The 13,856-nt window shown below is 39.6% G+C and overlaps 1 non-coding gene across 1 annotated transcript; it reads right to left on the reverse strand.

The window, feature by feature from the left end:
* Window positions 1–6,209: 6,209 nt before the first annotated feature.
* LOC133293250 (small nucleolar RNA R71) lies at window positions 6,210–6,314 on the reverse strand. The gene has a single exon (XR_009749037.1). It is a non-coding gene; the product is annotated as a small nucleolar RNA R71 (small nucleolar RNA).
* Between the last annotated feature and the right edge of the window lie 7,542 nt (window positions 6,315–13,856).

Below are 13,856 nucleotides of genomic sequence, written 5' to 3' on the forward strand. Positions count from 1 at the left end.
CTTTCAACATAGTTTTCTATTGGTTCTTTGATCTTTAGACTTTCAACTCTTATTCTTATTGATTAGTAACTTATTCAACTATTCTTTATGACCAAGTAGTTGAATTACTTTACATGTCACCTTTGAACATTCAAACTTAAACATTATTGGATAATTTATTCTTAAGACTTTCTGTTATTGAAGACAGTGGGTGATGTTATATCACTAAGAGGTTTGAACCCATATAAATAACATAAGGGAGTTGATGATCAGAATTATCACTGTGTAATAATGGAAGAATAAGAATAGACTTACTTGTCAGATATATGAAACAGAATTATGAAAATATACAGAGTCAGTGGAATAAAATTCGAGCCCAAAGAACGTGTCTCCTTAAGACAATTTTCCCCCTCACTGATGCCTAAGATTGATGGACACTTGTCTCCCAGGATAGAACGAATTTCGTCTGAAGAGTGGTGGCACTACCAGTCAACAGCCCAAACGAACGCAACAATTGCCAGAGGAATTACACTGGAAAAATAGAATGAAGTATGCACAACCGGATGAAGGAAAAAATATGGCGAAGTATCAATTCAAAAAATTGAATCTAATTTTCTGAAGGGATCAGGGTCTATATATAGAAAATGTAAGATCACGTTTCAAAAGGCACTTATTCGAGAATGAAACAACACATCCATTGAACACGAAAAGACATATTCGTTCAACACGAAAAGACACCCATTCAAGGATGAAACAACATGTCCGTTAGGATGAAACAACACGTCCGTTAGGATGAAACAACACATCCTTTAGGATGAAAAGATCTGTTTGTCGATGAAAAGACACATATTTTCACTACCAAACTTCTTATTCATAACCAATAGATTGTCTACATAATTTATATATATATATATATATATATATATATATATATATATATATATAAATTCCAACAATCTCGCACATGGATAAGAAGTCAACTCATCGTGAGTAGAATGCATAAGAATATAAAATGCAAAGTGTAATTTCCTCAACGAGAAACAACTGCATCGAGATAGGTGGAGTTACCTTTGAACCTTCTCTAGTGAAAACCTATCGGATATAATCGGTGGTTTGGCCGACTTTTAATCGGTCAATAGGAGTCACACAATTGCTTCTCTAGCATTGTTGGTCCTTTGTTGTGCCCATTTTGGCCGTGGGACACCTGCATGGTTCTGCGAATGTTATAGAGAATCGGCCTTTGAAAAATTCTCATAGAAGCGGCCCTCACTTCACACTCATATAGGTGACTTCTTGTGATGTAACTCACTATACAGCATCTGAACACAATAGATTAAGAAATCATTAAAAGCCTAAATGATTACCCTCATAAATACACTGTCTTGTCATAGGAATGAGTATGAGTTTTAAAACTCCACAGTGTTTGAACAGTCGAACATCACGTAGTTGTCTCTTTGAACTTAGTTTGTGGGATCTCCACTCTTCTAGGTAGAGTTACCGTAATGCTCAACAATTGATAGGCCTTAAACCCATTTCTTTCGACAAATTTTCAACCAACTCTCTAAGAATCCCTTTGGTTAACAGATCCGCTATGTTCTCTTTAGACTTAACATAAATCAATTGTAATGATTCCATTCGAGAGTAGTTGTCTTACGGTATCATGGCTTCGACATATATGTCTAGACTTACCGTTATACATGACATTCTTGGCCATTCCAATAGCTGCTTGGCTATCACAGTGTATGCATATGACTGGTACTGATTTTGGCCAATTAGGAACATCCTAAATAAAGTTACGAAGCCATTCAGCTTCTTCACCGGCTTTATCTAAAATAATAAATTCTGCTTCCATGGTTGACCTTGCAATGCAAATCTATTTGGACGATTTCCAAGACACAGCACCTCCTCCAAGGGTGAACACATATCCACTTGTGGATCTAGTGTCGTTAGAGCCGCTGATCCAATTTGCATCACAATACCCTTTTATAACTGTGGGGTATTTCTCGTAATTCAAAGCAAAATTTTGAGTATACTCCAAGTATCCCAAAACTCTTACCATAGCTTTCCAATGATTTTCATTTGGATTACTAGTAAAGTGACTTAACAGACTTACTGCATAAGCAATATCAGGTCTGGTGCAGTTCATAACATACATCAGACTTCCCAACACTTGAGTATATAGCTTTTGTGCTGTAGCTTTACCAGTGTTCTTTAATAAACTAAGATTAGAATCTACAGGGTTCTTCACAGTGATTATATTCAAACTTTTGAATCTCTCAAGAACTTTAGCTATATAGTGAGCGTGTGATAAGGCCAACCCTCTAGATGTTCTATGGATTTTAATACCTAGGATAACGTCTGCTATCCCCCTATCATTCATATCAAACTTACTTTTAAGTAATTGTTTGGTAGCTTTTAATCATTTGATTATTGCTTCCCATGATCAACATGTCGTCTATATAAAGACAGACAATGACAAATCCTTTTTTCAGTATTTCGAACATAGACACATTTGTCACACATTAATTCGAAATCCAACATTGTCAAATTTTGCATGCCATTGTTTTGGAGCTTGCTTTAACCCGTAAAGGGATTTTGTTAAGCGAAAAACTTTTCGTTCTTGTCCTGGAACAACGAAACCTTCAGGTTGTTCTAAATATATCTCTTCTTCTAGGTCGCCGTTTAAGAAGGCGGTCTTAACATCCATTTGATGTATTTCTAATCCATTCAATCCATCTACCGCGATCAACATCCTGATGGATGTGATCCTTGTAACAGGTGAATAAGTATCGAAATAGTCGAGACCTTCACGTTGCTTGTAGCCTTTTACCACAAGCCTTGCTTTATATTTATCAATAGTGCCATTCTCTTTCATTTTTCTTTTGAACACCCACTTACTTCCTTAAGGCTTATTGCCAGGAGGAAGGTTTACCAATTTCCAAGTGTGATTGGACAACATAGACTCTATCTCACCATTGATAGCCATTTTCCAGAATGGTGCTTCCGGGGACGTTATAGCTTCCTTAGATTTCTAACAGGTACGTCATAAAATCAGGTCCAAAGGAAGTGGCTGTCCTTTGCCTCTTGCTACGTCTAAGTTCATCTTCTACATCCTCTATAGGATCAGTATCAGTTGTAGCATCCTGAGGTATCACAATGTGGTTATCATTATTACCACTTGATTCATGTACTTTATTATACGGAAATACGTCTACAAAGAAAGTAACTTCTCTTGACTCAATAACCGTATTAACGTGTATATTTGAGACGTCAGATTTATAAACGAGAAACCGATAGGCACTACTATTATGTGCATAACTAATGAATACACAACCCACAGTTTTAAGTCTGATTTTCAACCTTTTAGGTTTAAGAACCGCAACCTTAGCCAAACACCCCCACACTTCAAGATAATTCAAGGTAGGCTTCCTACCTTTCCACATCTCGTTGGGGATGTTCTTAATTTTCTTGTGGGGTACTTTATTGATTGTACATTTTATCACTAAAACAATTTGCCCCCACAAACCAAGCGTCAACCACATCATTTCATTCAATGTCTCGTTCTTTCTCTTAGCAATCCTATTGGATTGTGAAGCATAAGGAGCCATATTTTGGTATGTAATATCAAACTCTAAACAAAATTCCTCGAAGGGGCATCATACTCTCCCCACTAGATTGCTCCTTATGCCTTTAATTTTCTTACTAAATATTAACATATATCAAATAATAAATTCCAATTTAATCATAAAATAATATACAATTATCATGTTCATTTACAATATTTAAAGTCAACTATTGACCTTGATCATGTCATCACTATGATAGCTCTTTTGAGTTCATATAGCATTGATGGTCCTCAAGAGTTGAGGCCCATTAAGTGTAAATTGTTCCACAAAACCCATGTTTTGGTTATAAATCACTCCCTTCAACCTTCTTCTTTCCATATAGAGCAACTGTTTTGAATAGTGGACCAGAGCAATACCGAAAGTGGGAGTTAAGGTAGACCTGGAGCAAATTTAACATTATATTTTTCATATGACTATTGGGTTAGTTTGCTTTGTTCAGGACACCTAAGGCCCATCAAAAGGAACCACAAAATGAAGAGAGAAGAAGGAGTGTTGCACAGAAAAGGAAAAAAGTCTGTTGTAGTACAACAGCAGTCAAAGAAAGCAATGGGAAGCCGCCACGTCAGCCACAACAGAGAAGGTGGAGGTGCTACCTCTACTACAGTACGAAAGCAAAGAAGCTGAGCAATCAAAAGCCGCCACGTCAGCTGCAGCAGAAGGAATGAAGGTGTCTCCCTAAATCCGATACTCTCACTCACAAAGGGAGCCAAAGGCAAGGGGGATCACTTCCATTAAAGGCCAAGCTGGCAAGAAGCAAAGCTACCATTGGAGAGGATTTCTATTCGGAGCTGAGCTGGCAAGAAGCAAAGCTATCATTGGAGAGGATTTAAACAAAGCAAGACCCTTGATGAAAGGAACAATGAAGATCAAATGAAGAACCCTATAAAAGGAACAAGCAATCCTCATAAAGAGGATCATCAGCGCCCATCCTAGGACTCGTCATCTCTTTGTTTTCTTTTTGTAAAAATGCTCACTAGGAGCTAACTTCTTCTAAGTAGGTGAGGGTTCCATAGAAGTAATCCCTTTTGTGTTAGGATAACTTTGTAAGGAACACATATTTTATAAATGAATTTTGAGTTGCTCTTTGGTTTAATTTATTGATTTTGTGAAACCCTTTGGGCTGGCAACCTCATCCCGAGACCACTCGGTTGATGAAACACTGACAAGGGCGTGTGGAGCATTCTCAAGATCCTGGGGTAGTTTAGCCTGAAGAAAGGAGGGAGAAACACCTGGAATGGGGAGCACTGCCATGTGAATCCATGCTCTTTTGAGAAGGCAGCATGGTTTCCTTGCATATAACTCCAAGTACTATGGAGTAACGTGGAGAGTAAGGCCTTACCCTCTGCTTATCTATAGCAAAACAAGGGAAGGAGAAAAATCCACTTGTAAAATATGCTTTCAAGCAGGGTTAACCTAAGGGATGAAAACATGGAACCCGTAACACCTACTTGACTTTTTCTGAATTAATCTTAACTCAAACTTCTATCACAACCTTTTCCTCACGATAACTAAACTGTGTTTTACCAGCTGATGCTCTTACTTTCATTTCGTTGACTGCTCTTGAAGTTACTTAAATTGATGCCTTTTTATTCGATGACCGTGCTAAGTCATTCACTGCTCTCATCTGGTTCAGAATGGTTAACATTATTTAACTAGCTGCCCAGAGATTGCTCTTTGTGAAGCTTAGCTGAGAATAGTACTTTCTTTTATTGCTCCATTTTACAAATCAAGTTTCCTTTAGCGCTTCTTACTTCACAACTGCTCCCTGAGGACGATAAATCTGGGGCTACAATACCCTATATTGCTTGACACGTACGCTTGCGTATAGTTGAAGAGGGTTGCTCTTAGTCAGAGTAGATTGCTCCTGTTGGCAATCCTGATTATTACTCTGCACTCTTGCTCTCTGAAAAGATATTCCCGAGCAGCTCTCGGTTCGACCAAGCAATTGGCGCCGTTGCCGGGGATCATTTGGCAAGAAAGGGCATTTTTAAGGAAACATTTTTGTTGTTTAATTGCAGTCTTTTTGTTTTGATAGACCTCCTCCATTTGTATGAGCACAGAACCTACAGAACTTGGACTGGAAATAGTACTTTTTGATCCAGAACCCGAGAGAACCTTCAGAAATAGAAGAAGAGCTCAAAGGTTGAGAAACATTACAATGGAGGAGGTTGTAAACAATGATAACAATGGAAATCATAATCATGAGCCTGAACAAGGACCGAATGAAGGAAGAGGGCCATCATTGAATGATATGGCTGCTCCCTTCAGAAATGGTCCAGAACGAGGGTATGTTCCCCCTCCTTTGAATATCCCGAACTTTGAAATAAAACCTGCAATGTTCCAAATGATTATGAACGCTGGTCAGTTCCATGGACTGCCCATGGAAGACCCTCACAGTCATTTGGACAATTTCACTGAGATAGTTGATAATTTCAAAGTTCATGGTATTTCGGAAGAAAACATGCGGATGCGGCTTTTTCCATTTTCCTTAGCTGGAAAAGCCAAAGAATGGAGGAGAACATTGCCCCCAAACTCCATCACCAGTTGGGAGCAATTGGCGGAACAATTTGTTACCCGATTTTTCTCCCAAGCAAAACAAGCCCAAGTGAGGGCTGATATAGCTTCCTTTCAAATGTATGATGGAGAAAGTCTGTATGAAGCGTGGGAACGCTTTAAAGAGTTGATACGAATTTGCCCGAATCATGGAGTTTCTGATTGGGGCATCATTCACACGTTTTATCATGGCTTAACCCCACCATTGAAAGCAACTGTTGATGCAGCTGCAGGGGGAGATCTTTTGGATTTTACTTATCCAGAAACCTACCAGTTGTTGGAAAAACTTTCAAAAAAACATATTTCATGGCCTTCCACACGACACAGTGCTCCTAAGAAAGCAGGAGTTCTTGAGCTAAGCTCAGCTGATGCTCTTTCAGCACAAATGGCTTCGCTCCAGAACACTATAAAAAACTGGAAGCCCATGGAACAGAAAAAACCAACTGAGCAACTTCTCTTGACTCAATCAAGTCAGAGTTGCCCCACTTGTGGAGGTCCTCATGAATATGAGGACTGTAACAATCTAGCTGCTGTGTGCTATGCAGGAGGGTATGACAACAACAACAGGAGCAATGACAACTATCAAGGGAACAATAACCGAGGCTGGAGGAATCAGAATAATGCTGGAGGTAGTGGAGGAAACTACCAGAACCGACCCCCGTATCCCAGGCAGAACCAACAAAACTGGGATAAGGGTGAAGGGAAGTCCCAATCCTTTGAGACTTCTGTCAAGGAGTACATGAATCAGAACAGCGCAGCCATGCGAAACCTAGAAACCCAAATTGGTCAGCTGGCTGGAGCACTCAAACAGAGGCAACCAGGGACACTCCCTAGTGACACAGAAAAGCCGTCTCAGGATAACCAGGAGCATTGTAATGCTATAAGCCTACGAGATGGAAAGACTTTACCACCCCCAGATTTAGTGGCACGACCTCGAAAGCGCGAACCAGCAAAACAGCCCATAGGAAAGGAAGTTGAAGAAGCCACTGACCCTTCACACCTTGAAGCTCAGACAGGACCAGAAGAGAAGGTCCAGAGCAATGAGTCTGCTGAAATCAAACCGGATGACGCAACACCTGTAGCAGACCTTGGAGCAACAAAAGTCAGTGAACCAGTTTCAGTTCCAACTTATGTTCCCCCATGCAAGAGAAGGAGTGAACCGATTGAGCCTCCTTTTCCACAGAGGTTGAAAAAGCAACACGAGGATAAGCAGTTTAGCCAGTTTCTTGACTTGATGAAACAACTTCACATAAACATTCCTCTAGTAGAAGCTCTGGAGCAAATGCCTTCGTATGCAAAATTTATGAAGGACATTTTGTCAAAAAGAAGAAAGATCGAAGAGTTTGAGACCGTAGCCCTCACTCAACAATCGTGCAAGTACCTGACTAAAATTCCTCCCAAACTAAAGGATCCTGGTATATTCACCATCCCGTGTACAGTTGGGAAGAACTATCTTGGTCGGGCACTTTGTGATCTGGGCTCAAGTGTAAATCTAATGCCAGCTTCCATCTTCAAGCAGCTTGACATAGGAGCAGCAAGACCAACCACAGTCACTCTTCAACTTGCAGACCGATCTATAGCCAAGCCAGAAGGAAAAATTGAGAATGTCCTTGTCCAAGTAGACAAGTTCATTCTACCAGCTGACTTCATCATCTTAGATTTTGAAGCAGATCAAGAAGTTCCAATAATTCTGGGCAGACCATTCCTGGCTACCGGTGATGCTATCATAAATGTCAGAAAGGGTGAACTTTCTATGAGTGTAAACGGAGAAGAAGTGAAGTTTAATGTCATGAAAGCAATAAAGTTTGATGAAGATAACACTGAGGAATGCTCTAGCATTTCGATCCTTGACTCGGTCATAAGAGAAGAACAGCAGGAGCATTTGCAGCCAGAGATAGGCATGAAGGACTTTGAAGAGCTGGAAGAATACCTTGCATCCATCAGTTTCCACCAACCCCAGGGAAGGAAAGAAAGGGTCTTTGAATCCTTAAACCGATCAGAGCAGGAGCAAAGACCGAAATTGCCTTCAGTAGAGCAACCACCTACCTTGGAGTTAAAACCCTTACCTGAACACCTGAAATACACTTATTTGGGTAAAGACAACACTCTCCCTGTGATTATTTCTTCTTTGCTAACCCATGAACAGGAACTTCAACTCACACAAAAGCTCAAAGATTACAAAGGAGCAATCGGCTGGACCATGGCTGACATAAAAGGAATTAGCCCAACAATTTGCATGCACAAGATTTTGCTCCAAGACCCTGACAGCTCATCTGTGGAGCATCAAAGGAGGCTGAATCCCAATATGAAGGAGGTGGTAAGAAAAGAAATCATCAAATGGCTTGATGCAGGTATAATCTATCCCATCTCAGATAGTAAATGGGTTTCTCCTGTGCAATGCGTTCCAAAAAAGGGTGGCATTACTGTAGTTGAAAATGACAAACAAGAGTTAATAGCCACCAAAAAAATAACTGGGTGGAGGATTTGTCAAGACTACAGGAAATTAAATAATGCTACCCGAAAGGATCATTTCCCCCTTCCTTTTATTGACCAAATGCTGGATCATCTAGCTGGGAAATAATTCTTTTGTTTCTTAGATGGGTATTCGGGATACAACCAAATCCCGGTTGCTCCTGAAGACCAACACAAAACCACTTTTACGTGCCCCTTTGGGACGTTTGCATTCAGAAGAATGCCTTTTGGGCTATGTAATGCCCCTGCAACTTTTCAAAGATGCATGTTTGCTTTGTTTACTGATTTGGTAGGAGAAGCAGTAAAAATTTTCATGGATGATTTTTCTGTCATTGGTTGCTCTTTTCCTACTTGCCTTAATAACCTTGAACAAGTATTGAAAAGATGTGTCAAGAGCAATTTAGTGCTGAATTGGGAAAAATGCCACTTCATGGTAAGAGAAGGCATTGTGCTAGGACACAAAATCTCAAGCAAGGGCCTCGAGGTGGACAAGGCTAAGGTGGAAGCAATTGAGAAGCTACCCCCTACCACAGTAAAAGGGATCAGAAGCTTCTTGGGACATGCTGGGTTCTACAGACGTTTCATTAAAGACTTCTCCAAAATCGCCAAACCACTTTGTGAACTTCTGGAGCAAGACAGGAAGTTCAATTTTGATGAAAAATGTTTGACAGCCTTCCTGGAGCTCAAGTCGAGGCTGGTGTCCGCACCCATCATTCAAAGCCCAGATTGGAGTCTTCCTTTTGAACTAATGTGTGACGCCAGCGATTTCGGCTTGGGAGTAGTTCTTGGGCAGCGAAAAGACAAAGTCTTCAGAACTGTTTACTACGCTAGTAGAACTCTTACTCCGGCACAAGCCAACTACACAGTGACGGAGAAGGAGATGCTGGCAGTTGTATTTGCATGTGACAAGTTTCGTTCATATCTAATATGCTCCAAAGTCACAGTATTCACTGATCATTCAGCAATCAAACAACTCTTTGCTAAGAAGGATGCAAAGCCAAGACTAATTAGATGGGTACTGTTGCTCCAAGAATTTGACCTTGAGATCAAGGACCAGAGAGGAAGTGATAACAAGGTGGCTGACCACCTATCTCGATTAGAGAGGGCAAACCCACAAGAAGGAGATCATATCAAGGAGACATTCCCTGATGAGCAGCTTCTGATGATCTCTGAAAAACAAGCTCCTTGGTTTGCAGATATTGCAAACTACCTGGCTGCCGGAATAGAGCCATACCACTTGAATCACCAAGGGAGAAAGAGGTTCCATCATGAAGCTAAGCAGTATTTATGGGATGACCCTTTGCTCTACAAAAGGTGTTCTGACCAATTACTTCGAAGGTGTATCCCTGAAGGAGAACAACAGAAAATATTGGAGCAATGCCACAACTCCCCTTATGGAGGACACTTTGCTGGAGCAAGAACAGCAGCTAAAGTGCTGCAGTCAGGTCTATACTAGCCCTCCTTGTTTAAAGATGCTAATGTTTTTGTTAAAAAATGTGACAGGTGCCAGAGAACAGGGAACATTACAAGAAAGCATGAAATGCCCCTTGTTCCAATAATGGAGGTTGAATTGTTCGATGTATGGGGCATTGATTTCATGGGGCCTTTCCCACCTTCCATTGGAAACAAGTATATACTTGTTGCAGTTGACTGTGTGTCGAAATTGGTAGAAGCTGTTGCTACCCCCACCAATGATGCTAGGATAGTGCTGAAGTTCATCAAGAAGAATATTTTCACTCGATTTGGAACCCCTAGAGCAATTATCAGCGACGGGCGTACACATTTCGTGAACAAACAATTCCAATTGCTCCTGAAGAAATATGGAGTGCAACACAAAATTGCCACCCCTTACCACCCACAGACCAACGGGCAGGTAGAGGTGTCCAACAGGGAGATAAAAAAAATCCTGGAAAAGGTCGTAAACCCAGATAGAAAAGATTGGTCCAACAAATTGGATGATTCCCTATGGGCGTATCGAACAGCTTATCGAACGCCCATTGGCTGCTCCCCCTATAAGTTGGTGTTTGGAAAAGCGTGTCACTTGCCTCTGGAACTTCAACAAAAAGCATTCTGGGTCATCACATTGCTAAACATGGATTCCAGAATGGCTGGGGAAAAGAGGTTGCTCCAGTTGGTTGAACTGGAAGAATTCCGGAGCAAGGCATATGAAAACGCCAACCTCTACAAGGAGCAGATGAAAAAGTGGCACGATAAAAAGCTTATCAAGAGAGAGTTAGAAGTTGGAGACAAAGTGCTGCTGTATCGATCCAGATTGAAACTGTTTCCTGGAAAGTTGAAATCAAGATGGGAGGGACCTTATGCAATCACTGAAGCACTTTGATGAACCCTTAGTTCATCAGGTTTTTGAGCATGAATTAGTATAAATTTGTGTGATTAAATGGATGGAAAAGAGGTTAATGTCCTGGAAATCTCTCAAATACAAGTTCTGAAGCTTATGTTGAAAATTTATATTGTTTTGTAGGGAAATGAAGCTCAAGAAGCAAAAGAGAGAAGGAAGAAGATTCTGAAGAATGGGAAAATTCTAAGTGCTGGGCGCTAAAACGCCCAAAGTCAAGAGTTTTAGCGCCCTGCTGCAAAATGAAGCCAAAAAGTGCTGGTGCTGAGCGCTAAAACAGCCAAGTCAAGCGTTTTAGCGCTCTGATGTGCAAAAAGGTTCTGGTCGTGAGCGCTAAAACACCCAAATCGAACATTTTAGCACCCAAGACAGTTGAAAGCAGTTGGGCATCCGTCAAAGTTGGACGCTAAAACGCCTATAAGTGAACGTTTTAGCGCCCAAGTCAGTTTTCAGTTGTAATTTGTAAACTATAAAAGGACAAGGGGCCTTCATACTCTGACACACAATCCAATCCTATCATATCTCATTCTGACTTTTCCCATCACACTAGGAGAAGGGAGATCAGATCAGGTCTTTCATAGATCTAATCTGACTCCTCATTTTTCTCTGACTTTCCAAATTCTTAGGACTTAGTATTGTAATAGTTAGTATACTTTCATGTAATTGTACTTGAAGATTGAAGACTCAACTATCATGACAATGGAGTTTGATCTTTCTTCTTCTTCTCTTGTTATTATTTGTATTATGTCTGAGTAGAGTCCTTTGTAGTCTGATTCAATGGAACTCAAGTTTGAATTTATGAATGGTCAATTAGATGTTTTGTTTATCTATTATGTGATTGTATGAAGTTGTCTTGATTAATTCTTCATGTTGAGGAATAGTGTAGAACAGACATGTTTACATTGTTTCTCTATTTTTGACAACTTCATCATCAGTGTTCTAGTAGTCAAGGGATTGATGCTAGGATTCTAATGTGTTCTTAAGATCTTAGTAATTAATGCATGTATTAAGAAAGAAATCACCAAGGGATTGGGGTTTCTGATTAATGTGTCTATCAGGGTAGTAAGGGATTACATCTTGAGATGATAAGAAAAAGGTTGATCAACATCACATAGTAGATAATTCATAATGGAAATTGGTTCATCTATAAATTCATGTTTGAGGGAAAATGACATCTGACTACTTGTTTACATTATAATTTACATTTTATTTATTTATCAAGTTTAATTCAATTCAGTGTAGTTTCTAGTGACAAGAAATCTATGCAATCTATGAACTTTTGTTTGATTCAACTCAAGTACATATGGTTAGTCAGTGCTTGACACAAATGCTCGTGGGAACGATCTTTACTCATCATTTTATTACTTGTACGACTAGTACACTTGCTAGATCCGCAACAAGTTTTTGGCGCCGTTGCCGGGGATTTGTTCTTCAACATTGACAGACACCATTAATATTTGAGATTGAATCTTTTATTTTTCAGCAATTTATATTTTCAGCAATTCTGGTCCAGAGCGCTAAAACGTTCAAACGTGATCGTTTTAGCGCAAGGCTACGCACATCAATGTGCACATGTCTTTGGAGACCAGCGCTAAAACGCTTGATTTCAACGTTTTAGCGCTGGTCCACTCATATGATTTACATGTTTCTGGGTAGTTTTCTCTTAGTTTTATTTTGCTGCTAGTTTAGTTTTGTAATTCAGTTTAGTACATTGAGATAATTACTGTTTTGACTGATTCACATTGCGATAGTACTGATGCTATTGGGTTATGTATAATGTGTTTCAGTGATCAATTGTTGTTTTAGATTTCAATTAGTTGCTGGGGACAACAACATTTAGATCTGGGAATTGGGTGTGATTGAATGGCATGCAAACTTCAAGGAGATGTCACACAAATTGATGAGCCAAACCAGGGAAACATCTCAATCTCTTTTCTTTTCTAAGTTTTCTGTGTGATTTAGATTTTAGTTGTAATATTGAATTTGGATTTCAGTTGTGATATGGAATTCCATGAGGATTTGACTGATCAAAGTTTTATATGATTGATCAAATTAAGGATACAATCTTATACCTTGCATGTTGAGCTTAAATGAAATGATTGCATGACTCCTTCAATGTGTAAGAGAAGAAATATTAGTTTTGATGCATATAGAGAAAGTCAAGCATGCACTTTGAACTGTGAGGAAATTGAGCCTATACAGAAAATTTTGTTCAGAGAGCACTTCACTGCATGAATAGCTCTAGAACTTGCCCTGTTTCTTGCTTGAAATGGTTGATGATGTGTAGGGTAGAGGCATTTCCTTCTTGAACCAGAAAGTCAAATGGCCAACCTTTAAGTTCTAATTGCATGAAACACTTGAGCCTAGCCTGTTGTCTATCAAGCCAAGAACCACATTTATTCCAATCCTTCAGATTAAAAGTTTCAGATAAGTGATCAGGGATGGAGTGTTCTGTGGGGAGGAAAGTGTTTTTGCAATAAGTGAATGCAAGGTGTTGGAAACATAAGAAAGAAAGAAGGAAAAGAAAGAAAAGGTTGTGAAACACAAAGTGTTTGGAAGAGACAGAGGGAAGTATTAAAGACACAAAGTGTCTGAAAGAAAAAGAAATTTTTTTGTTAAAGACACAAAGTGTTAGGAAGAAAAGGAGGAAGAAAGGTTCAAAGAAAAGAACAAGGAATGAAAAGGAAGAAAGTTGAGGGAATTAGGAAGAAATTGAGTAATTACTGTGAATTCCCTCTTATCTGAATCTGATTCATTTGATCTGACCTTCCCCTTTCACGGAAATCCTTACCTCTAGTCAAGCCACACACCAAGCCTCATTGCTAATCATACCAAAACCTTTTTGATCTACCTTATGGATCATTGTTACT

The sequence above is a fragment of the Gastrolobium bilobum genome, unplaced genomic scaffold, assembly GCF_033153095.1.
Source record: "Gastrolobium bilobum isolate Gb01-03AN ecotype WA unplaced genomic scaffold, APGP_CSIRO_Gbil_v1 utg33797, whole genome shotgun sequence".
Classification (NCBI taxonomy): domain Eukaryota; kingdom Viridiplantae; phylum Streptophyta; class Magnoliopsida; order Fabales; family Fabaceae; genus Gastrolobium; species Gastrolobium bilobum.